At 36.9% G+C, this 24,952-nt stretch overlaps 1 long non-coding RNA gene and 1 pseudogene across 1 annotated transcript in view; both read right to left on the reverse strand.

Moving 5' to 3' along the window:
* The window catches only part of LOC123785823 (uncharacterized), a 40,055-nt gene extending 15,968 nt beyond the window's left edge, over nt 1–24,087 (reverse strand). The window contains exons 1-2 of the long non-coding RNA XR_006777778.2: nt 23,838–24,087; nt 22,801–22,870 (exon numbers count right to left, since the gene is read on the reverse strand). This is a non-coding gene — a long non-coding RNA (uncharacterized LOC123785823). The remainder of the gene's footprint in view (nt 1–22,800; nt 22,871–23,837) is intronic.
* LOC123785655 (dnaJ homolog subfamily C member 2 pseudogene) lies at nt 3,258–5,418 on the reverse strand (annotated as a pseudogene).
* Nucleotides 24,088–24,952: the final 865 nt, after the last annotated feature.

Consider the following 24,952-nt stretch of genomic DNA (forward strand, 5'->3'; position numbering starts at 1 on the left):
CCTGACTTCTCTCTTCTGAGATATTACTCTCTGTCAAGATGATGTTCACCCTTCCTACAGCAAATCAAATACACAAAGATTTGTTTGGGCAATAGGTCATGTTTTGTTTTGTTTTTCTGGTAGCCTTTTGGGAGTCAATATCACCGTTCTTTGATGAAGAAATTTGCCCAAACTCCTCAGCTGTTATGAAGTACTTTCTTGAAGAGCCAAGTGTTAAACATAGCTGTGACTGTCTCTGAAATTCATACTCTATTCACTGGTGTCCACATTTAGGCCTATGTACTAGATTAGGTAAAGGACATGCAGATTTTTACCGTATATTCTCAGATGCTCTCAAGCAAGCAACTTTAAAGAGGATGGCAGCATTAAAAGTGGCACTCCTTAATGCAAGGGAGATTCAAGTCCTTAAATCAAGTCAAGATACATTTACTGCCATCTGCTCTTCACAGTGACACAGCAATAAAATGCATAAATAAATGACTCACAGACCATAAGAGATTTGCCTAAATGAGTCCCATAAACAGATGCAAACAAGAACTGAACTATTGATTGATAACAATAATTAAAGCTTAAAATTTTGCACACGATCCTTAAAAAATTATGTAAGCCCTCCTCTGTCAGTGTTAATATGCTCATCATCACAGACTTTGGGGGGCCTGAGCACTGCATGGTTACTGAAAATAGAAAACATCAAAAATGTAACAGTATTTCAGTTTCAAATGTATTGAAGGTACTGCATTAACTTCAAAATGGAATGAGATGAACAGAGGAGCTCTGTGGAACACAGAGGAGGTGGGTTTGGTCGTAGTCCCAGACAGTTTGATTAGTTCTACAAGGAGGTAAAGAAGCAAACATCCTGAAGGCAGAGTCACATGAAGGAAAACAATGAACCATTTGCCAGAAAACATAAGATATGTTCTAGATATTCTGGCGAAGGACTCCCAGCTCAGCCAGTGGGGTTCTAGGGTCAGGATGAAAAGCTGGGGTCAGGCCATGGTGGGTACTGACACTCTCCATTGAGGAGAGTCCAAAGGGACACAGGCTGGGTAGGGGTGCGAGGGGTTGGGGGGATCGTATAAGAAATTTCCATAGCAGGTAAACTATCTCTCAACACCTGGTAGGGAGATGCACCATGGCATTACCATCCTTAACACTGAAAAATGCAAATTGCACTGTTGATGAATGAATTAATAACAAAAGCTAATACTTTCAGGTAGCACTTGTTTTGTGCCAGGCAGTAATCTAAGCACTGTACATACACTAACTTATTTAAAGTTCACCCACTGTGGGGCACCTGGGGGGCTCAGTCGGTGAAGCGTCTGCCTTCAGCCCAGGTCATGATCCCAGGGTCCTGGGATTGAGCCCTGCATTGGGCTCCTTGCTCAGCAGGGAGCCTGCTTCTCCCTCTGCCTGTGCTGCTCCCCCTGTTTGTGCTCTCTCTCTCTGACAAATAAATAAATAAAATCTTTAAAAAAATAAAGTTCACCTATTGAGCACCTATGAGGTAGGCCCTGTAATTATGCTTATTTTATATATGAGGAAATTGAGGCACAGAGAGATTAGGTGACATGTCAAGGTCTTACAGCTAGCAAATGGCAGAGCCAGGATGAATCAACCAATCAACTAATTAACAATCCAACCGTTTGTGATATTCTGTCTCAGCAGGCAGAAACACATTCCTTTTTCTACTCTAATAATGTAGAAATATACTCTATACAACAGTCTACTTCAGACCTCGGTTTTGAGTACTTGGTACTCACGTGGGATGTAGGCTTTTCCCCCTGCTATGTGGCATTTTGTGCTTATATATCACTTATAAGGCACAATGTTTCTTTCATTTTATCTGCCATTTCATTAAAACAGCCTGGGGTGTTTTATGTAAACTGTGCTCTTAAAGTGTCTTTAGGTTAGTTGGCCAAAACTGATTTGTTATTTTCTATTCATTTTCAGGATTATAATTAGTGATTTTAAGAATTATTTTTAATTGTTTATATTTAGCATAAATTTTTTGGTCTTGGAAAAATCTCAAACTTATAGAAAAGTTGCAAATAGAATTCAAAGACCTTTTCTTCCTGAATCATTTGAGAATAAGTTTCCAACCTGATGCCCCATCACCCTCTAAATGCTTTAGTGTATATTTCCTACAGACAAGAACATCCTCCTATAGTCCACAGCCATCACGATCACAAAGTTAACACTGACACTACACTTTAATCCTCAGACCCCAATTGTCCATTAATGTGTTTTATAGATCCAGTTCACAATCACACGTTGCATCAAAATGTCCTTCAGGCTAGAACAGCTCTGTCTTTCCTTGACTTTCATGGCCTTGACACAGTTGGAAATGATGGGCCAGTTATTTTATAGAATGCTTCTCAAGTTAGAGTTGTCTGATGATGTTTTCTCCTCCTTAAATTCAGGTTATACATCTTTGGTAGGAATATTGCAGAAACAATGTTGACATCCTCTCATTGCATTCTTAGGTGGTGCGGCTTTTGATTTGTTCCTTTATGGCGAATGTCAGCCTTAACCATATGATTTAGATCGTGTCTGCCAAGCTTCTCCACTGCAAGCCTCCTCTTCTCTTTATAATTAATAAATATTTTATGTAGAAGCACTTTAAAACAATGTAAATTTATTAATTTATACTAGCATGGACTCAAAACTTCCTATTATATTCAGCGGGTTACCATCTCTAAAATAACAGATTATATCTCTTTGAGGCTCAAATTGATCAGTGGGATCTCCTTCAAGCTGGCTTGTGTCCTTTTGTTGTTGTTGTATTACTTTCTATTTATTTATTTTTTATTGAGGTATAATTAACATGTATCAATATGTTAATTTCAGGTATACAACATAATGATTTGATATTCATATACGTAAGTCTAGTTAACATCCATCGCCATACATAGTTACCAAAAAAAAATTATGTGTGATGAGAACTTTTAAGATCTACTCTCTTAGCAACTTTCAAATATAGTATTATTAACTCTAGTCACCATGCTGGACATTACATCCCCATGACTTCTTTATTTTATAACTGGAAGTTGGTACCTTTTGTACCTTTTGACCTCCGTCACCTGCTTCACCTATCCTCACCCCTCACCTCTGACAACAACCAATCTCTTCTCTGTATCCGTGAGCTTGGTTTTTCATTTGTTTTTGGAGTTTCTTAGATTCCACATGTAAGTGAGATCGTAAGTGAGATCATGTGTATTTCTCTGTCTGACTTACTTCACTTAGCACAATACCCTCAAAGTCCATTCATGTTTTCACACATGGCAAGACTTCATTCTTTTCTGTTTAAGATTGATTTATTTATGTGAGAAAGACAGACAGAGACAGAGAGCAGTGGGGAGGGGCAGTGGGAGAGAAAGTCTTAAGAAGAATCTGGGCTGAGCATGGAGCCTGAAGCAGGGCTCCATCTCGCCGCTGGAGATCGTGACCTAAGCCGAAACCAAGAGTCTGCCCCTTAACCGACTGAGCCACCTGGCGCCCCAAGACTTCATTTTTTATGGCTGAATAATAGTCCATTGTATATATACACCATGTTTTCTTTTTTTTTTTTTTGTACAGTATTTTCAGTTTTGCTTTAAAAATGCACACAAAATAAAAATTGTCGTAAGCCGTTTCTTGGCTCTACTTGCATTCGGCAAATGAGCAGCTTTCTTTGCTTTACCACCTCAACGAGTTCCTTGCATCATTTCATGCCGTCCTTCTTTGTCCTGCCAGGCACTGCTTCTGCTATGTGTTCCCATCTCTCAGGTGTATTTACGGGGTATGTTTTCAAAGCTTGTTCCAGAAGCTTCTGTTCTTCTGTTGTCAGAGAGATGAAATCTGTGTGTGGACCTTCCAATAGTTGTGAAGGTGTTGCATTGTCTGCTTCAGGCACCACTCCATGTTGTTGTTGTGTTGGTTTTTTTTTTTTTTCGAAATTTATCAAAAGTCTTTTTCTTTATGTCACCTTTTTTATGAGGGTCAAGTTTTTGAAGACTCTTTACTTTATCAATAACATCTTTGGCAGTTCTCTTGACTCCAGAAGAAGGATGTATGTTCATCCTTCGTACGATGTAGCAATAACTTCCCATGCTCAATTTGTTCCAGCAGGGAGGAGGTTCAATTAGTTTGTAATTGCAGATCGTCTGCTGACCGATTTTTACTGCCATTTCCACTTAGCCGGTTGCTTTGTCTGCGTTCTTAGACGCTGTTGCATGCGAGCTTCAGGTTTCTCTGTCTCTTTTTGAACTTGTTCATTTATTTCTTCTGCTTTTCCAGAGCAAGCCTTTCCTACTTCTTTAGTAGGTTGGTGTGTTTCATTCAAACACTGTAAGCTTGCTAGCTCAAGCCAATCACACATTCTTTCCACTTCTTCCATCATTTTAACCTGCTCTGCCTCATTGTCAGAAAAGTGATTCCAGGTCTTACGTGAGTTTCAAAGTTTTTGCCTTTCCTTTTTAATGGCTTTTTTCTGGATATCTTTTTCCTACTTAGACAATAATGCTTGTTGTCTAATTTCCTCCTCTTCTTTCTCTTTGGCTAACCAAACAGCTTCTAGCTCAGCTTGTCTTGTTTTTCTTTAGTTTTTCTCTCCTTCTGTTTTGCTTCTGCTTTGGCTTTCTTTTCTCTTTCTTTGGTGGCTTTTTCTTCTTCCTTAATTTTTTTTATCCTTGGATCACAGCATTATCAACTAATGTTCTTATTCTGTCCATTTCTTTTATTTTTCTTTGTGCCGTTGTTGCTCTGTTCTGCTTTTCAATCCGTCTCCTCTCTTCATGACATTCTGTTTTTTCTTTTCGTCTTCATTTAAATAAGAAAATTCTCTCCAAGAATCAAAATTATACCAGAAAGAATGAAAGGCCTCTATATCTTCTAATGATGAATTCATAACACCAAGTTTAGGGACTTTTTTTCTTTTTATTTGACCATCTGGAATTCCTTTCAAACACTGGGGAAAACACGTCAAAGAAAGTGTGCTTTGCTTCACTTTTGGGAGGAACCATGTTATCGAAAGTAGGATCTATGCTGTGGAATGCTTATCTTTTCACTGGTTCAGACAGCATTTCATAAGCCTTAGTTATGCAAGTGAAGTAGTCCTTATCTCTTTCTTTACTGGTTCACCAGCTGCTTTCCATTTGTCTGGGTGATGTTTTAAAACCATTGCCTTATCTTCTAGCCTTTGCGATCAAGTGTTTTCAACAAGGGAAACTCTTCTAACTGTAACTCTTCATCTTCTGACTCTTCTGATAACTCCTTTTATCCTCCAGTTCCTGAAAAGAGGCAGAAGCATTTTGTTTCTCCTCTTAACAAAAGCATCAAACCACGTTCCAGAGGTTGAGGCTGACAGGGTGTGGAGGCAGAGGTCAGAGAGTGGGTGACAGCGGTGTCGTGGCTGTCTGCAGCGCTAGGCAGGAGCAGCATGAGGGCAGCAGGCTACACCACATTTTCTTTATCCGTTCATCCATAGATGGACACTTTGGGGTGAATATATCTTTTCGAGTTAGGGTTTTCATTTTCTTCAGATAAATACGCAGAAATGGAATTGCTGGATCCTATGGTAGCTCAATTTTTATTTATTTTTTTTTTGCAGAAACTTCGTTTTCCATAGTGGCTGCACCGACTTACATTCCCACCAACAGTGTACAAGAGTTACATATTCTCCATATCCTCACAACACTTGTTATTTCCTGTTTCTTTCCTAATAGCCACTCTAACAGGTGTGAGGTGGTATCTCATTGTGGTTTTGATTTGCATGTCCCTGATGATGAGTGATGTTGAACAACAGGTGCAGGTACATTATATATTGGCCATCTGTATGTCCTCTTTGGAAAAATGCATATTCAGATCTTCTGCCCATTTTTTAATCAGATTGTTTTCTGCTATTGAGTTGCATGAGTTCTTTACATATTTTGGTTATTAGCTGATTATCAGATACATAATTTGCAAATATTCTCTCCCATTCAGTAGGATGCCTTTTCATTTTGTTGATGGTTTCCTTTGCTGTGCCTGTATCCCTTTGACATGGTCCTTCATTCCTAGAACACTTACTCTCTGGCTCAATAGGATGTCCCTGAAGTTTTAACTGAGCTCTGGAATCAGTCATCACTAGAAAGCTCTGATACTTTTTAGTAGAAAATGACATTTAGAAACCTGGATGAAATGTGTGCTCATTGCTACTGGGGTGGAAAGGGGATGCTACTGCAAGGCCATCATACATACACATCGCACATCTATATCTATTTCTTTATTTTATCAATTTAAGTTATTATATTCATTGAAATCATGAGTTCACACAGATACAATCAATTCCAACCTAACACCACAGTGTTCATTCTAGTTTTCTCCCTTTCCATTAGATAGTGAAAATCCTGACTCCCACTTTTCTTGATATCTTTATCTTTTTTATTAGCACCCCCCCATTTGTAATCCATTTCCCATTATTGCCACCATCTTTTCCCTATAGAGACAATGTCTTTATTCTGCTCAGGCTCTGAAACCTCATGGCCAGGCTTCCCTATACATATGAGTGCTCTTTTCACCCAGCTTGGGCTCCAACACTGCTCTAGGGTGCCCCACCATGTGAATGCCCTCCTTACCCAGCTCTGGCTCCCCCACACACCATCCACCTCATAATGCCAACCTTAGTCTGACTTTAATATCTGAGCTTTTCAGAAAGGAGAAAGGAAGCCAATTGATACATTACCAAATGCTATTTTAAACCATGGGAATTGTTCCAGAGAATAAGAAATCACCAGAAACCTTCATCTGAAACTGCTAGAAAAAGATTTTCAGCAAATTAAAGCATTATTTTTTAAAGAATTCTTACCATGAAGAAAATATTTATTTCCCATGAAGATCTTATATCAAGCAATAAGCAAAAATGTATTCATCATATGCTACTTTGTGAAACTTCCCCTAATATATACATGATCCAGTGCAAGAATACAAATGTAGACTCACATACCAACAGAAGAAATACTGGAAAGTTCTAACTCATATTAATAAGCTTTCAAATAAAATATGTTCTATCCTCTTACCTGGACAAATTATCTTTCATAACAAAAATTTTTTAATGTGTGAAACTATGTTTTTTATATGATCAAATGTCAGCTAAATATCAAAAACAATTGAATTTAATTACTACTGCACGTCTCGGGTGTTCTGTTGATGAGTCAGTGATAACTGATGAGTAACAAAACATTCATTAATTACATTTATTCCATGAAATTTACTTTTCTAGTTTCCATTCTAGCAAAATCACTAATTATGTGGTTATAATCAAGATTTTTCACATAGTTTGTTTCTACTCTGAGTCATTCCTAATTAGATGGCCTTTCTTGAACCAGAGAAGTTCCTATATAAGTTTTTGTTTGTTTGATTGTTACTAATTTCAATTTGGAGAAACTTTGCTGAAACAATAGCAACTAAAGTAAAATCTCTAAAGCATTACTTAGATTCAGAAACAAATCATGAACTTTTTGTATCATACTCAAACATTGTAATAAAGCTATATATGAAAAATTATTATAATTGTTAAATATTATAAAATATTTTAATTTCAGCATCATTTAATAGTTTTTATCATCTCTTAAATCAATATCTATATCCAAACTTTTATATAAAGAATCAGTTACTACGCATGCTATATTTAGACCTGCATATATATCAATGTAAGAGTAATATGAATCATTTAATATTACACAGTGTTTGCCAGATGTCATGTTCAATTGTTGTAAGGAAGTAAGAAAATGGATGCTAGGCAGTATTGGAATATGATAATTCATTATGTGAAAATCTATTGTATTCATATTATCTGAGAGGAAGAAATTGGCAAGTTAATTAATTTGTTTTTTCTCTTACCTAAGTGCTTCTACTGCTCAAATCCTTCCCTCAGAAATTTTTGTTTCGAATGTTGGTCGTGCACAATCTATAATCGTCACCAATTAGACACAGTCGCTTTTTATTTTGAGGACATGGAGCAAGGGATGAAGAGGTGAATGCTGTTAGTCTCAAGAGGGGCTGTTTAGGATTATAGGTCACGCTGTGCCACAGCTGAGCTCATCTCACGAGTGACACGCAGTCCATACATCTATGTTTGTTTGTGTGATAAGTGGAGCCCTGTGAGGGATAGTAAAGGCCCCTTCGCTGGAGTCTAAGGACAGTAATGCTATGCTGCCCACAGGGTGTTAAGTACTATATAAAATAACAGATGAAGTTATAAGACATGGCCTATTCCTTTGTAAGTTTGAAATCTAAATGGGGAGTGACCAGGGGAGGGGGAGGAATACTAGGATCCATAAAGTGAACAAACACAATAAGACTGATAGTTGCCCAAATGTCGAGAAATATGAAGCACTTTGTACATATTACCCACTGAATCCCCGTAAGTCCCAGACTAACCCAAGGGCAGGAAATGTCTCAATAGCCATGGAGCTACAAAACCAATGCACAATAAATGTTGAGGATGAAAGAAAGGAGCACATGGTCCCTGAATTGATGAACTCAAGCTTCGAATGACTTAAAAAATAAGTTCTTCTCACCCCCAATTTGTCCTTCACTTCTTTCTCTCTCCCACCTGCCCTCTTAATTCTTCTTTACCCCTTCAAAGGCATACCCTTAGAAGTTAAGCTTATGCACTTTGCTAGGTTTAAGACCCCCAAAGCATGTTTGATATTGTCCTTCCCATATGACCTTCTTGTAATTAACATTTACTGTGGGAGTGTTGTACATACTAGTATACACATTTAACAATTTCACTGACATTAGGGAATTATTTTTCCTATGCATCCTACATGATTTCATTTCTGTTGATGAAGGTTCTGACAAGGAAGTGAGGCACAGTAATCCTTAACTTTGTTAGAGATATTTTTACAACAAAGTAACATGCTTGAGATGATTTTCCAGACCAATTAAAAATGGGAAGCCTTAGTTATGCCCTGTATCTAAGAGAAGAGAAATAGCTAATGTAGAATGAACCCAAATTGTTCTTCATCTGTTGTGGAACAGAGCTACATACACACGATCATTCACACAAACACTCGCAGGCATGCTCTAATTCACCCTCTTAAATGCCTGATACTCGATCCTATCTTGGTTAGCTCTGCTTGCTTTAATTACGATCAAAAGCTGGGAGTTGAGAAATAATCCAGATATTTGTCAAGCACCCACAAAGTTCACGGTACCATATGAGGTCCTTGGAACATAGCGTACAGAAGAGACAGTCCTATTCTTCAAGAGCGTACAATCTAAGAAGAAAGGAAATAAGAACATACAATTATAGTAACTACAAAATGAATAGGTCAAAGACTGCATTTCCAAGTTAGAGAATGGGTTGAATAAATTCAAGTCTTACCAAAATGCTGGTTTGCACAAAAGCATACACAAAAGCAAAGAAAGAAGCCAACTGAGAGCATGATACATTTGACTTAACTTTTTAAAATTAAGGTAAAATTTACTTACAGTGAAATGTGTAGATATTAAGTATACAATTCAATGGGTTTTAACAAATGTACACACTCGTGTAACAAAATAGCAATTATGATAGAGTATTTCCATCACCCCAGTTAGTTCACTAACGTCTGTAGGATCCCATATAGTGATAACACCTCTTTCATTGCTGATTTTAGTAATTTGTGTTTTTTCTCTTTTTTTTGTCATTTTTATCATTTCTTTCAAAAAGCCAACTTTTAACTATTAATTATTCTGTTTGTATATTTTCTGTTTTATTGATTTCTGCTCTTTTTTTTTCCTTGTACTTCTTTTTACTTTAAATTGCTCCTCTTTTTCTAGCTTCTTAAGGTAGAAACTGAGGTCATTGATTTGAAAATTTGCCATTTTCTGACATAAACATTTTTTAAAAGTAAAACATTTCCCCATAATTTTTTATGTATTTGTTATTGTCATTCAGTTTGAAATATTTTCTACTTCCCTCTATGATGTTTCTTGACACATGGCTTATAGAGAAACAAGCTGTTTAATTTCCAAATATCTGGAGTTTCTTTAGGTATTTTATTTGTAATTAATTTCTAATTTAATTTCATTATGTTCTGAGAATATAGTCTATAAGATTTCAACCTTTTGAAATTTATACAGAATTATTTTATGAGCTAGCATATGGTCTATCTTGGCAACCATTCCATATTCACTTTGAAAGAATTCATATTCTACAGTTGCTGGGTGAAATATTCTATAAACTTCAATTAAGTCAAGTTGATTAACCTATCTTCTATACCCTATTGATTTTTGTCTACTTGTTTTAACCACTTGTTACATTAATTGCTGAGAGAGATGTGTTAAAAATTGTGCATTTGTCTCTTTCTCCCTTTTGTTCTGTCAGTTTTGCTTCACATATTTTGAAGTTCTATTATTAGGTTTATAGATACTTAAGAATTTTACATCTTCTTGATGAATCAATCTTTTCATCATTATAAAATGTTCCCCTTTATCTCTGGTGATGTTCTTTGAAGTCTATTTTGCATGATATTAATATAATAACAACTACTTTCTTATCCTTATTGCCTACATGATTGATCTTTTCTCCTTTTACTTTGAACTGTGTTTATTTTTAAAGTGCATTCTCCATACACAGCTGCATCTCTCTCTCTCTCTCTTTTAATCCATTCTGATCATTGTATTCTTTTAATTGCAGTATTTAATCCATTTACAGTGAATGTAATTATTGATATTATCGGGACTGGGTTTACAATCTGCTTTTAGTTTTCTACATATCCCATCTATTATTTCTTCTCTTCCTCCTTTATTTTTTCTTTTGGTTTAATCAAATATTTTTAATATTACATTTCAATTCTTCTACTGTTTTTTTGGCAACACATCTTTGCATTATTTTTAGTGGTTGCTCTAGGAGTTACAATATGTACCTTTAACTTACTACAGCTTAATTAGGGTTAATATTGAACACATAAAATTAAAAGAGTATACTGTACAATTCATTCCTAGCCCTCCATACTTTGTGCCTTTTTTTGTGATATGTTTCATTGTTACTTATGTTACAAATCCAACTATGAAATCCCACTATTTTTACTTTAAATAATATGCTTTTAAAAGAAATTAAGCTCTCTAATATTTATAATTAGAATCACAGAAGGAAAGAAGAGAGTGAATGGAGCAGAAAATACATTTCTTTTTTTTCCCTCATTACAAATCTTTTTTTTTTTAAATTTTGTATTATGTTGTTAGGAACACTACATCAAAAACTAACATAACATAATAAAAAATTTAAAAAGAAAATATTTTTCTTGAAGAATAACTAAAAACTTCAAATTTCAAAATTTTCCAAATTTTGTGAAAAACATGTACTTAAGTATGCATTTATTCAAGAAGCTTAGTGAACCCCAAGTTTGACAAAGACAAGTACACACACACACACACACACACACACACACACACACACAAGCTGAAGAAAAAGAGATACATTATATACAGAGGAACAATAAGAATGACAGCTAAATTCTCATTAGAAACAATGGAGGCCAGAATACAATGAATACCTCTTAAAGAGCTGAACAGAAACAAGAAAAAGCTTTTAGCACAGAATTCTAAATGCAGCAAAAAATATCTTTCAAAACTAAGAGTGAAAGTCCAGTTTCCCATATTTACAGGGTGAAATATTCAAGCAAATCCATTCATAGATAACAATTATGAAATCTGGACAAAATGTTTTTTAAAAATAACGATTTAAAGGCATTCAAAAGAAACCACAAGAGAGTTTCCACTTGAAAATCCACAACTGAAACAGGTAAGAATTGTGTCTGTGATGTTTTTGTCTTAAAATATTCTCCCAAACTCCATATCTCCAGAAGCAGAAAACTAAATCCTTACTCATTTAGTGTGACAGGGGACAGAGTTCAAGACTGAAGGAGCAGCTAGAAATTTAGAAATGTAATCCTAAAAGGACAAAAGTATCAAAATCTGAGTATAAATCTGCCCATATCCCTGGCCAGCCAGTAGCTTATGATCACATGGGACATACCAATGGAATAAACAGTTTTAGTCCAGTCAAGTTAACTGTTTATTAAAATAAAAAACCAACAATCCTTAAAAGAATATAAGAATATCCAGTGTTGGGTGCCTGGGTGGCTCAGTCAATTGAGCATCCAACTCTTGGTTTTGCTTAGGTCATGATCTCATGGGTCATGAGATGGAGCTCCATGTCAGGCTCTGCACTCAGCAGAGAGTCTGCTTGCGATTCTCTCCCTTTACCCTTCCCCCAACCTGTGCTCACTCATTCTCTCTCTCAAAAATAAATAAATAAATCTTAAAAATAAAAAAAAGAATATCCAGTGTTGATACAATGCATTATCTATAATACTCAGTTTTCAATAAAATTACTAGCCATACAAAAAAAAAAAAACAGGAAAGCATGACACCCAAAGGGAGAAAGGAAGTCAACATTTAGTGATTCCAAGTGGGCCCAATGTTGTACATAGAAATCAAAGCAGCTATTATAAAGGATTAAAATGTGTTCAAAGAACTAAAGGAAATAGTAGTCTCAATGCTCAAACAGATAAAGAATCTCAATAGACCCATGGAAAATATTTTTTAATAAAGTACAAATACAAATTCTAGACTGAAAAGTAGAATAATAGAAATGGAAAGCTCACTACACGGACTCAACTTCACATTTGATATGGTAGAAGGCAGAATCAGTGAACTGAAAAGAGATCAAATTATTCAATATGAAGAACAATGAGAAAAAAGATTAAAGCATTTTCAAAAACCTGTCGGACATTGTAAACAGAGTCCCAAAATAAGAGAGTGTGGAACAGGAAAAATATCTGATGAGTGATGGCTGAAAATTTCCCAAACTTGGTAGAAAATATTAATTTGCATATTCAATAAGCTCAACAAACCTCCAAAACAGGATAATGCAATGAAAACCACAGCTAGTTAGCATATCAGGGTCAAACTGCTAAAAATTACTAACACTGTATGCTAATTATACAATTTAATTAATTAATGTTTAAACTGCTGAAAACCAAAAATAAAGAAAAATCTCAAAAACATATATTTTTATCTAGTGTCCTTATTGTAGGTAGTAGGAGACCAATTACTCTGGTAATGGTTGGAAAGGAGAAGTCCTATGCATTCATTTTAAGTCTGGTTCTCCTAAGACCAGATGATTAACTTGTACTGGTTCTACTGTTATTTCTGTTATGCTCTACATGTCCCGTTACTTAATTTCAGGATTTCTCTGTGCATTCTACGACTACTACCCCCTTTTTTTTAGATTTATTTATTTATTTTAGAGAGGGAGAGAGCATGGAGACGTGCAGAGGGAGAGAATCTCAAGCAGACCCCATGCTGAGTGCGGGTCCCAAAGACTCAGGGCTCAATCTCATGACCCTGGGACCACCACATGAGCCAAAATCAAGAGTTGGACACTTAACCCAGCGTCCCACTGCTACTCCCTTTGAACCTATCTCTATTAGTCAGCTCAGGTTGCAATAACATAATACCATAGACTGGGTGGCTTAAACAACAGCCCATTATTTCTCACAGTTCTGGAAGCTAGGAAGTCTCAGATCAAGGTGCTAGCAGATTTAGTTCCCAGCAAGAGCTCTCTTCCTGGCTTGTAGATGTCCGTCTTCTTGCTGTGTCCTCATATGGTGGAGAGAAAAAGAACTCTAGTGTCTCTTCCTCTTTTTATAAAGACATAATTTCATCATGAGGGCCTGCTCTCATGACCTCATCTAAACCTAATTACCTCCCAAAGACCACACCTCCAAATACCACCACATTGGGTATTTCGGAGGGACACAAACATTCAAACCCTAACACTATCATTGGTCCTCTTAAAGCAATCAAAACAATTAATTGTGCTGCTATTTTTTTTTTTAAGATTTTATTTATTTATTTGACAGAGATAGAGACAGCCAGCGAGAGAGGGAAGACAAGCAGGGGGAGTAGGAGAGGAAGAAGCAGGCTCATAGCGGAGGAGCCTGATGTGGGGCTCGATCCCAGAACGCCGGGATCACGCCCTGAGCCGAAGGCAGACGCTTAACCGCTGTGCCACCCAGGCGCCCCTGTGCTGCTATTTTTGATGAAGTTTTGGTTAAGTCTTCAGCATTTAAAAAATAAACTCCTTGGACTTCTCTTAAAGCAAGCCACTAAATTTTATCTGTTTCTTTGTTTATTTCAGAAACAAGATGCATTTGAAGACTTGAATTTAGGAACAGTCGTGGGAGGAAGGCTGACATCTAACCCAAGATTTTAGACAGCAGTCAAACATTCCAGAATGGTTCTTTGACTGAATCTTTCTTTTCCTTCTTTTATCTCTTTCTGGGTCACTATCTTGGGAGTTGGAATAAGAATATGGTTTAACATATTGTTAACATGATCATGGAAGGAGAGGGAAAGTTTTCAACTAAAACATTCTGTGTGGGGCGCCTGGGTGGCTCAGTGGATTAAGCATCTGCCTTTTACTCAGGTCATAATCCCAGGGTCCTGGGATCGAGCCCCGCATCAGGCTCCCTGCTCAGCTGGGAGACTGCTTTTCCCTCTCCCTCTGCCATTCTGCAACCCTCCCCCCCATTTATGCTCTCTGGCTCTCTCTACCTCTGTCAAATAAATAAATTTTTTAAAAATTTTTTAAAAAATTCTGCTTCTCTCTGCCCCACCCCAAATCCTCAGATGATAGGCTGTATTAATGTATTTTAAGAATCATTGACACAGTACTTCCCAATCTTCTCTTCCTTTATTTAGAAGAAAAAAATTCTTCTCTTATCAAGGGGCAAAATTAACATTAAAAATTTATTTAACTGGACTCCTTTTATTTCCAGGACTGATTTAACAGTGATAGCCTAGGCTGACACTGGAATGAAATTGAAACAATTACGTCTGAAAACAAATTTTACCCACTTAATGAGTTTGAGTACTATATTTTAGCTATACTTCAAGTAAATTTTAAGGTTTTTGAAAGCACGGTACCAGTTCAAATTGAAGGGAATGTGTAGCTTTTTTTTTTTTTTAACTAAAACTATTGAGTAAATCTGGACCACAAAAATATTCTCCAAAACAACCTAAAGTAAAGGAATAGCCGTTTGGTTAAGTTCTACCCCTTGAGAAGGGAAGGCAGTGTTTTTATCTTGAGCATTGTATGGGTTATCTCTAGGAGAACTGGAAGTTTTGTTTGGTTTTGGCTTTGGTTCTTTACAGACATCACTACCTTTAATATAGTAGTGAATGGCATGCTGTGAGGGAAGAATAGTGGATGGAAAAATTGAGTGAGAGAAAGGGCCATGTTGGAATTCCTTAGGACTAGCCACAGTATGATGGCATTTCCCCAGACCAGAGTCAGCACATTTCAACAGAACCAAATTCTGAATTTGGTGACTTGTGTTTTCATTTATAATTCTAATCACATTTTTATTTGTTCTGCATTTTCTTCTTGGCAATCCTAATTATTGACACAAGGGACAAATTGGTCAAATTTGATGGTTCCTCATCAAGTAGGGATGACTTGTACCTCACAGGACTTTGTGTTTACCTTTTACAGCCTGGAGTATAAGACTCCATCCAAAATCAAGCAAGTGAGAAGTTTAAGATGTAATGGTGAGAGATGGAATTTTCCAGCCCTTGAGATAGGCAAGAGAACAAGAAATATGTATTCTTGTACATTTAGTTTAGGTTTATTCATTTTTCTCAGCATATTTTACCTGCATGAAATATGAGGGGAAAATTACTTTACCTTGGATCTCTGTAAATTCCAAATTCCTCTGGCTGTAATGCAGAGAAATTTTGAGAACAGGTCCAGATTGTTAATTGCCTGTCAATTTGATTTTGCTCTCCACATTGAGACAAACTTGACAAGCTTATCAAAGAACCTGTAGCCTTGATTTTCTTCTACTTCCTTTCTCAAAGAGTTCCCTGCCTGCATACCCAAACATTTAAGATCTTTTCTATATCTCCCAGTTCCCCAAATTCTGGACATCAGGGGGTGTTTTCATTTGTTTGTTTGTTTGTGTTTGTTTTTGTTTTTCTGTTTCCTTAGCCGGAGTGCAGAGAATAGGCTTATCTCCTCTTGTTTCAATGGGCCTGAGCTCTGCCCATTTGGGGGGTTAAACAGCCTCAAAGCCTGGCTGTTAAGTACAAAGCATAAAAGGAACCAAATCATGTTAAAAAAATTAAACCTCAGGAAATTATTCTATTCCCTTTCTAGGGCATGTACTTCCAGGTTCACTGAGCCAGTACCTGGGTTTCTGAGAGAAACGTTGCAATTTTAGGTTAAGGAAGAGTGCTTTTAGTTATATGGAAGTTTTTCAACCCTATTAAAAAACCCTCTGCATGGAAGTCAGTCTAAGCAAGAATTTCTTTTGAACTGTTCAATTTCACTTAAAAAGTAAATCAGTCTCCCCAGCAAGTATATAAATTGACCCTAGGATCAAGTTCACTTATCTAGTGGCTACTTTTAATACGATTCTACACAGTCAAGCAACATGGAGAGCACGGCAACTGCTCTTTGTACTGGTGATGTGGGAGCAATATAAACAACTAGTCTGGATGGTCAGGACATCTGAAAGGCCCATAGACAATTACATAATTTAATTCTTTTCATTTTCATCATCTGTGTGAGAGAGGGGATACTGGACAAAGTCTACAAAATTGGCTTTATCCCAGGGTTTCCAAATGTGAGTGATCATAAAAATTATCTGGGAGTTTGTGAAAATGCTTTCTAACCCTCACTTCATAGACCTGAGTCAGTAGTAGGACTTTGAAATATATATAATTTGAAAAGCACTCTGGTTGATTAGTGATCAGCTAGGTTTTTGAGAACCATTGCTTTAATTTCTTTTCTTATATAGTATAAATTATTAAATTAAATTAGGATATAACAAATTATAACTGAGTATCTATGTGACTAAAATCAGTGGTTTTGCATAATGACCAAAATAAAGTTGGCAAAGTCAGAAAATTTTTACTTCAGTTATTTAAGGATTCATGGCCGTGTATAATGCTATCTTGACTCTGGAAGGCTTTCTCTGCTTAGACTGCTCTCCCCTCCCCCTATAATCCCCTTCACTTGAGTAAATTACTTTATACCCCAATAAAATATCTTTATTGTTATTGTTAGATTGTACAATGAAGTGTATTCATGGCAAAAATTTAAACACATAAAGTAAAAAGAACAAAAAAGTAAACATGATTCAAACTCTACCATGTTCAAATAACTCCCATTAATTTTGGATCCATCCTTTCATAAAATTCTTTATGTACATATAGAAATGCATAACTCTAAATATATATATTTATATAACTGCTATAGATTGGATTATTGATTAGAAATATTAACTCCCTCTCCTAACCCCACTTCCGCGAGTACAGCATACTTCCCAATCCCTTGACTTTGTCACTCCCTTTGGCCAAAAAATGACAATGTACCAGTTTCAAGCCTAGGCCTGCTGATGCCTTTCATATCTTCTATTGACCTTTTGAGATTCTGCTATTCCATAAGAAGAGCTTGCCCTAGCCCTCCCACTGATCCCACCTTGTGCAAAACCTCTGCTGGTCCAGTCAAGCCCAGCTGTACAAGATCCGATTATTGCTCTATGTCAATGAGAGCAATTCTTTTTTTTTTTTTTTTTTTTTTTTTAGTTATTTGAGAGACAGAGCTCGAGAGAGAGTGCAAGCACAAGCGGGGGGAGGGGCAGAGGGAGAAGCAGATGCCCTGCTGAGCAGGGAGCCTGATGTGGGGCTTGATCCCAGGACTCCGGGATCATGACCTGAGGTGAAGGCAGACCCTTAACTGACTGAGCCACCCAGGTACCCTGAGAGTTTGCAACTCTTTGTTACACAATCATATATAGGCAATGAAAAACATTTTTTTTAAATAATAAATTGTACAGTATTATCCATACATGCATGAATACCATATTTTTTCAGATTTTGTTGTTGATTTTTATTTGATTGCTTACTATATCTCTGCCACTCTCCTTACTATATCCCCTCCTCCAACCCCCACATATCCAATGTTACCAATCTATATTGTATCTTTTATATCTTTTTTCATTTCTGTGTAATTATATACAAATAAATAAACATATAAATAAAGGAAGATTGTCATTGTTTCACAAAAATAGGATAATATTACAACGATGAAGTATCATGAAGGATAAGTGCAGGCACATATATATATGCCCTTATTAAATAAAAATGAAGTCATCGGGGTGGTCCTTAATACAATATGATTGTATCTATATAAGAGAAAATTTGGATACAAACACACAGAGGGAAGCCTGTAAGAAGGTATACGTAGAAGACAGCTATCCACAAGCCCAGGTGAGAGGCCCAGAAAAAAACCCAGCCCTGTCAATATCTTAATTTCAGACTTCTAGACTCCAGAACTGTGAGAAAATAAATTTCATTTGTTTAAGCCGCCTGGTACTTTGCTATGGCAGCCTTAGCAAACTAATATGGATGGATAGGAGAAATCCATTAAAAGACATGGGGAAAAGGGTACTTATACATTGCTGGTGGAAATGGGAATTGTTCTTCTTTTTTTTTTTTTTTGAAATGTGCATTCTAACAGCCTTTTTGGAAAGCAATTTAGCTATTAAAAATTTGTTTCTGGTTCTTTTGCCACTACAACAATGCAATTAAAAATATATATCATGCATTTATCCTCACTGAATAAGCCTTTATTTCTATGGACAAATTTCCAAGAGTGGAAATGCTGGCACCAGATCATTAAAAAAAAAAAAAGCTTTTCTTTTGGGTTCCCCAGAGTCCTATTGTTCCTACGATTACTCTATAAAATTGCTGCTCTCAAAATATTTCATTTCCTAAAACTCAAGCAGCATATTAAATATGAAAATCACTTAGGAAAATCACTGTCAACAAAATAAAAGGTAGCACAACTCTGTAACAATGTAGTTTGTATTCATTTTCTATTGCTGCATAACAGATTACTACCAATTCAGTGGCTTAAAGCAACACACATTTATTATTTCACAGTTTCTGTGGGTCAGGACACTAGGGATGGCTTGACTGGGTCCTCTGCAAGGCTGAAGTCAAGGTGTTAGCTGTGCTGTGTTCTCATGTGCAGGCTCAACTGCGGGAAAAGCTGCTTCTAAATAAATTTCGACTGTTGTGGTTCTTTGTGGTTGTAAGACAAGCTTCTTACTGGCTGGAAGCTGGAAGCCACCTGTGGTGCCTTGTCATGTAGGTTTCCCCAACCAAGCCATTTCCTTCATCAGCCCAGCAAATAGCCTGTAAAGTGAGTCTGCTAGCAAGACAGAGTCTTATACAACATAATCACAGGAGTCCATCACCTTTGTCATATTCTATTTGTTAGAAGCAAGTCACAAGTCCTGTCTACACTCAAGGGGAGAGGATTACACAAAGATGTGAATACCAATTGACAGAAATCATGAGAGCCATCTTATAATCTGTCTGCCACACAGACTTAAAACCTTCCTTGTCTGTGAGTTAAAACATACACTACCTTTTCTTGGTACTCTACTAATCAGACTTATCTGAAGTCAGTGTGCCTGACTTCCCAAAACAAGTCAGTAAAGATACCTGGTATTTCTTGCTCCTTTCCTGGACTTTCTCTTGTTTGATGTTGAGTTCACTGGCTTTGTTGTGATTAAATTCAAATCAGCAAACATTTGTGTTTTTTTTAAGATTTTATTTATCTATTTGAGAGAGAGAGAGAGAGAGAGAAAACACAAGTTGGGGGCAGGGGCAGAGGGAGAGGGAGAAGCAGACTCCTTGCTGAGCAGGGAACATGACATGGGGCTCAATCTCAGAACCCCAGGATCATGACCTGAGCTGAAGGCAGATGCTTAACCAACTAAGCCACCCAGGTACCCCCAAATCAGCAAACACTTGTTAAGTATCTTCTAGGTAATCATTTTTTTCAGAGATTGTGAGAGGTCTGACCACTTCCATTGTTTGAGGTACTATGATACTAAAAATTTGAAGGAATTCTAATAAGGGTTACAACATTGTTAAATATTTTAAATGGGAATTTTAGAACTAAAAAATACAGTATCTGAAATAAAAAATTCCCTGGATAGCTTTAATAGTGAACCAAAGTTGAGAGTAGAGCAAGTTAGATCAATAGAAATTGTGCAATCTGAAAAAACAGAAAGAAAATTTTGAAAAAAATTAACAGAAACTTAGGAATCTGAGAGACATATCAAAAAGGCTGACATACAGGCAACTGGAATCCCCAAAAAAGAGAAGAGAGAGAATGGGGTAGAAAAAATATGCAAGGAAATGATGGGAACAAAACTTCCCAAATTTGATGAAATATATGTATTTACAGATTCAAGAAGCTTAGCAAACCCCAATAAAAATAAATACAAGGACACCTGGCTGGCTCAGTCTGTAGAGCATGTGACTCTTGATCTCAGGGTCATGAGTTCAAGCCCCATGTTGGTCATGGAGACAACTTAAAAAAATAGGGACATCTGGGTGGCTCAATCAGTTAAGTGTCTGCCTTGGGCTCGGATCATGATCTCTGGGTCCCACATTGGGCTTCCTGCTCAGCTCCCTCTGCCCCTCCCCACCACTCAATCTCTCTCTCTCTCTCTCTCTCTCAAATAAATAAGTAAAATCTTTAAAAAAGAATAAATACAAAGAAAAACATGTCTGGACGTATGGTAGTCAAATTGGTAGACAATTTCTGGAATCGTTCCAAATAACTCCAACCCCATGATATTCATGCCCTTGTGCAATCGCTTTCCTTGAGTGCAGGCTGAACCTTGTGACTTGTTTTTGGTGAGTAAAATACAGAAAATTTATGGGCTATAACTTCCATAATTAGATGACAAAATTGTGACTTTCCTCTTGGTAGTTCCCTCTCTCTCTCTCTTTCCCCTGCCATACTTGCTTGCTTACTTTCATTAAACAGACTACCATGCTGTGAGATATTCTAGGGAGAGGAACATGTGGCAAGGAACTGAGGGAAACCTCTGGTCAATAGCTCATGAGAAACTGAGGCATCTGGCCAACAGCCCATAAGAAACCGAATCTTGGCAAAACCTTGCACTTGAGCTACGCGTACATTCTTCACAATCAAGCCTGAGAAAACTGTGATTAACCCATAAGAGACCAATACCAGAGCACTGAGAAAGCTGTGTCCAGATTCTGAATTCCTGACCCACAGAAACTGTAAGAGAATAAATGTGTATTATTTTAGCTGTTAAGTTTTAGAGTAATTTGTTACACAGCAATAGATAACTGACATACTGTTGAACCAAAAGTAAAGAGAAAATTGTGAAAGCACCTGGAAGAAATGTTACATATAAGAGGAAAAAATATTCAATGGCTTTGGACTTTTCTTCAAAAGCTATGGGGGCCAGAAAAGAGTGAACGATATTTTTCAAGTCCTTGAAGAATAATACTATCAATTCAGCATGCTGTAACTAGCAAATATATCTTATGAGAATGAAAGAAAACTGAAAAGGTTTTTAAATAAAGGTAAACTAGGAGATTTCATTACTACCAGAAGTGTACTATAAGAAATGTTGAAGGGAATTCATCAAACTACAGGGAAATGACACAAAAGAGGAGCTCAGATCTTCAGGAATGAATTAGAGCCATCAAGAATGGTAAATACTGGATAAGTATATATGACTATTTCTCCTATTTTATTTAAAATAAACATAATTGTTTAAAGCAAAAATTATAGAATTACTTTTGGAGATTATAATGAATGTAGACGTAATACATATGACAACTAAAGCTAAAGGATGGCAGATAGAGGGTTAAATTGTCCTATACAAATGAAGATTTACACATTGTAAGACACAAAACATTAAATCCAAGTATACTGAAAAGTTAATGATGTATATTATAACCTCTGGAGTAAACAACTAGAAATTAGTACTAAAAATCTAATAAATAAAAACAAAATTTTGAAGGAGGTAGAAAGTGAGGAAAGAGCAAAACAAAACAAAAAGGAGTGGAGACAAACAGGAAAAAAATATGAAAAATCAGATTAAATCAAGCCATATCTCTCATTACATTAAATGTTAATGGACTAAATACATCAAAAAAGGAGGGCAGGGAATATCAGAATAGATAATCTGGGGGAAAAAGCAGGACCGAACACAGAGATCCCAAGCCTCATCCAGCATTTCTAGGTGTTTTAGCAGAAAGGTTTTCAAGCTTATTATTTTTTCTGAACCAGAAATCTTGATGTCCTCATTTACTATGGGTTTACTAGAAAGGGGAAGCAGAATGACAACAGCTGATATGCACCAACTAAATGATATCCCTGATTGATGGACAGCCTTCGACAATAAAATAGGAGGAAATAGAGGAGAATGATGTCCTGGGCATCTAGACCAGTTGATGACTTCCAAAAAGGGACATATTGTGCATTCTGTGCATGTGATCTTTAGATTTAAATTATCTTTTTTCCTCCTGTTTCTCCTTTGACAAATTTTCTGAGCACCTTTATGCCAGGCACTGTGCTATAAATAGAAATAGAGAAAGAAATAAAACAGACATAGTCCCTGTCCTTAAGAAGCAGCCCAAATGGGTAAATAAACATTTAAAAAAAATACTCAAATAACTAGGGGTGTCTGGGTGGCTCAGTGGGTTAAGTATCTGCTTTCGGCTCAGGTCATGCTCTCAGGGTCCTGGGATTGAGCCCCACATTGGGCTCCCTGCTCAGCAGGGAGTCTGCCTCTCCCTCTCTTGCTGCCACTCTCCCACTTGTGCTCTCTCTCTCTCACTCTCTCAAATGCATAAATAATAAAATCTTTTTAAAAATTTTTTAAATACTCAAAAAATTACTTAATAATCCTTGTGACAAGTGTTAAGTAAAATTACCATGAAAGTCAAGCTGCAGATTACTTCAGCAGAGATCCCAAGCCTCATCCATTGGAAACACTCAATTATCCTGGAGAACCAAAAATAAAGCTCAGTTGAGTGGTAACAAACCTCATTCTCCACCCTTTCATCAGTTTTCTGTATTATGCTGATTGTTTTACTAGAAATTTCTGTGTTTTAGAAATCAGTGACTACACATCACCCTTTTCCTATCTGAATAGCCTTTTGCTACAGCATATGTTCCTCACCTGGAATCCAGGAATTATGGGCTGATTGATATAAATGTTGGCTATCCTCTCTATACTTTTAGTGTGTCATAAACCTATGGTACTTCTTATGAAAGAAATAAAATGGCACATATGGATAGTCAGGGTCAAGTTCAGAAAAAAGAAAAACTACATAAATTATTTCAACAGAGAGGATTTAATCCAAACAATTGTTAGTCATGTATAGGGAACTGAAAAGGCAAACATGGAAGCTAAAGTATCACAAAGATAGTAGCCTCAGGAAGCAAGTACCAGTCTTAGAACTGTAAGAAGACAGAAAATGAAGACATTGGTATTATTAAAATGTAGAGTATTGGAGGAGGAGCCCTGAGGAGCTGGTACTTAATCCTCTGAGGAAGCACACTGGTCAGGTAGTGTTATATCTCTGGGTTTCCAGTATTGATATAATGGAAAACTACAAACAGAAACCAAACAGTGCAATCACTTGTCATTGTCAATGTGAGGAATCACTATTGTCAAAGCCTATGGGGGCAGCTGGCAAAGCAAAAACTGTGGTTTGCGGCATCCAACAACACAAAGCAGAGAACAGAATGGTTGGTTTGGGGAATAAACTAGTTCATAAAGGTCACGATGTAACAGAGCCTATCAAAACTGTAGAGATAAAGATAGTAAGAATTTGAGAAGCTGAGCATAGATTGACCAGTTTATTGAAGAGGGGAAATAGGCAAGATAAAGTTAGCCAACTTTATCCAGGCAGTGGCCTTTCTTTCCCACCTGGAGCAGGAGCTGCTAAGAAGGAGTTAAAAATACCTATAGACTGGGGCGCCTGGGTGGCACAGCGGTTAAGCGTCTGCCTTCGGCTCAGGGCATGATCCCGGCGTTCTGGGATCGAGCCCCACATCAGGCTCCTCCACTATGAGCCTGCTTCTTCCTCTCCCATTCCCCCTGCTTGTGTTCCCTCTCTCGCTGGCTGTCTCTATCTCTGTCAAATAAATAAATAAAATCTTAAAAAAAAATACCTATAGACCATCCCTTACTCATTCATATTAGAGTCTTTTTTTAAAAAATTAGGACAATCTCAAATAAGGCCCTTACCCCCACCCCCATTTCCCCAACAACATTGTCTAGACTTTCTCCTTATAGACATTACCCTATTTATCTGGTACTTAGACTTCCAGGTACCTCAACTCTGAAACACCTGTGAGCATAATAAAAAAAAACCTAAAGTAAATGCAGCAAAAGCCTGAAGCTAGTTTGAAATAGATGTCATTAAAGCCATGCACTTTATCTCTATTCAAACAGAGAATATTTAAATTATTATTACACTTAATACTTATCTGGTTTCCCTTGGCAACTGTGCAGGAGTGGCTGAAAGAAAGGAAGAGGAAAAAAGTTACATCATTCTGGCAGCTTCAAGAAGTTACCATGGAGAAGGTAGATGCGACAAGAAGGAAGACAACATTATCACCACCAAAAACAGAATAACAGCATGCAGTGTGGAAGCACTCAGCCCTACAAACTACACAATTTCAGAAGCATCAGTGAAGGAGAAGATAGCCCAATTGTGAATCAAGACAGTGCAACAGCCTGGCAATATTCAGGAAAAAGAGTGGTTAAGTTCTACCTGTATCATCCCTCTGAGGCATGTCATTTTTATGACAGAATAACCATGTGTCTGTTTGCTTACCACTGCATGCTCAGTGCCTAGAACAAGACAAACATTGTCAGTGAATTGTGGATAATCATATTGATGCCAAATCATTAAAAAAAGCTGTTAAAAATTAGTACTAGAAAGGGGAAAATGCAGTGATGTATCAATTGCAGTTGAAGAAGTCACTATTACAATAAGCCACTACTTAAGGGCTGTAGAAAGTAGGAGCAGAGGGAGTTATTTACTTCAAGAACAAAAATGCACTGATGCAGAC

The sequence above is a fragment of the Ursus americanus genome, chromosome 2 (genome assembly GCF_024610735.1).
Source record: "Ursus americanus isolate L20-20 chromosome 2, mUrsAme1.1.p, whole genome shotgun sequence".
Lineage (NCBI taxonomy): Eukaryota > Metazoa > Chordata > Mammalia > Carnivora > Ursidae > Ursus > Ursus americanus.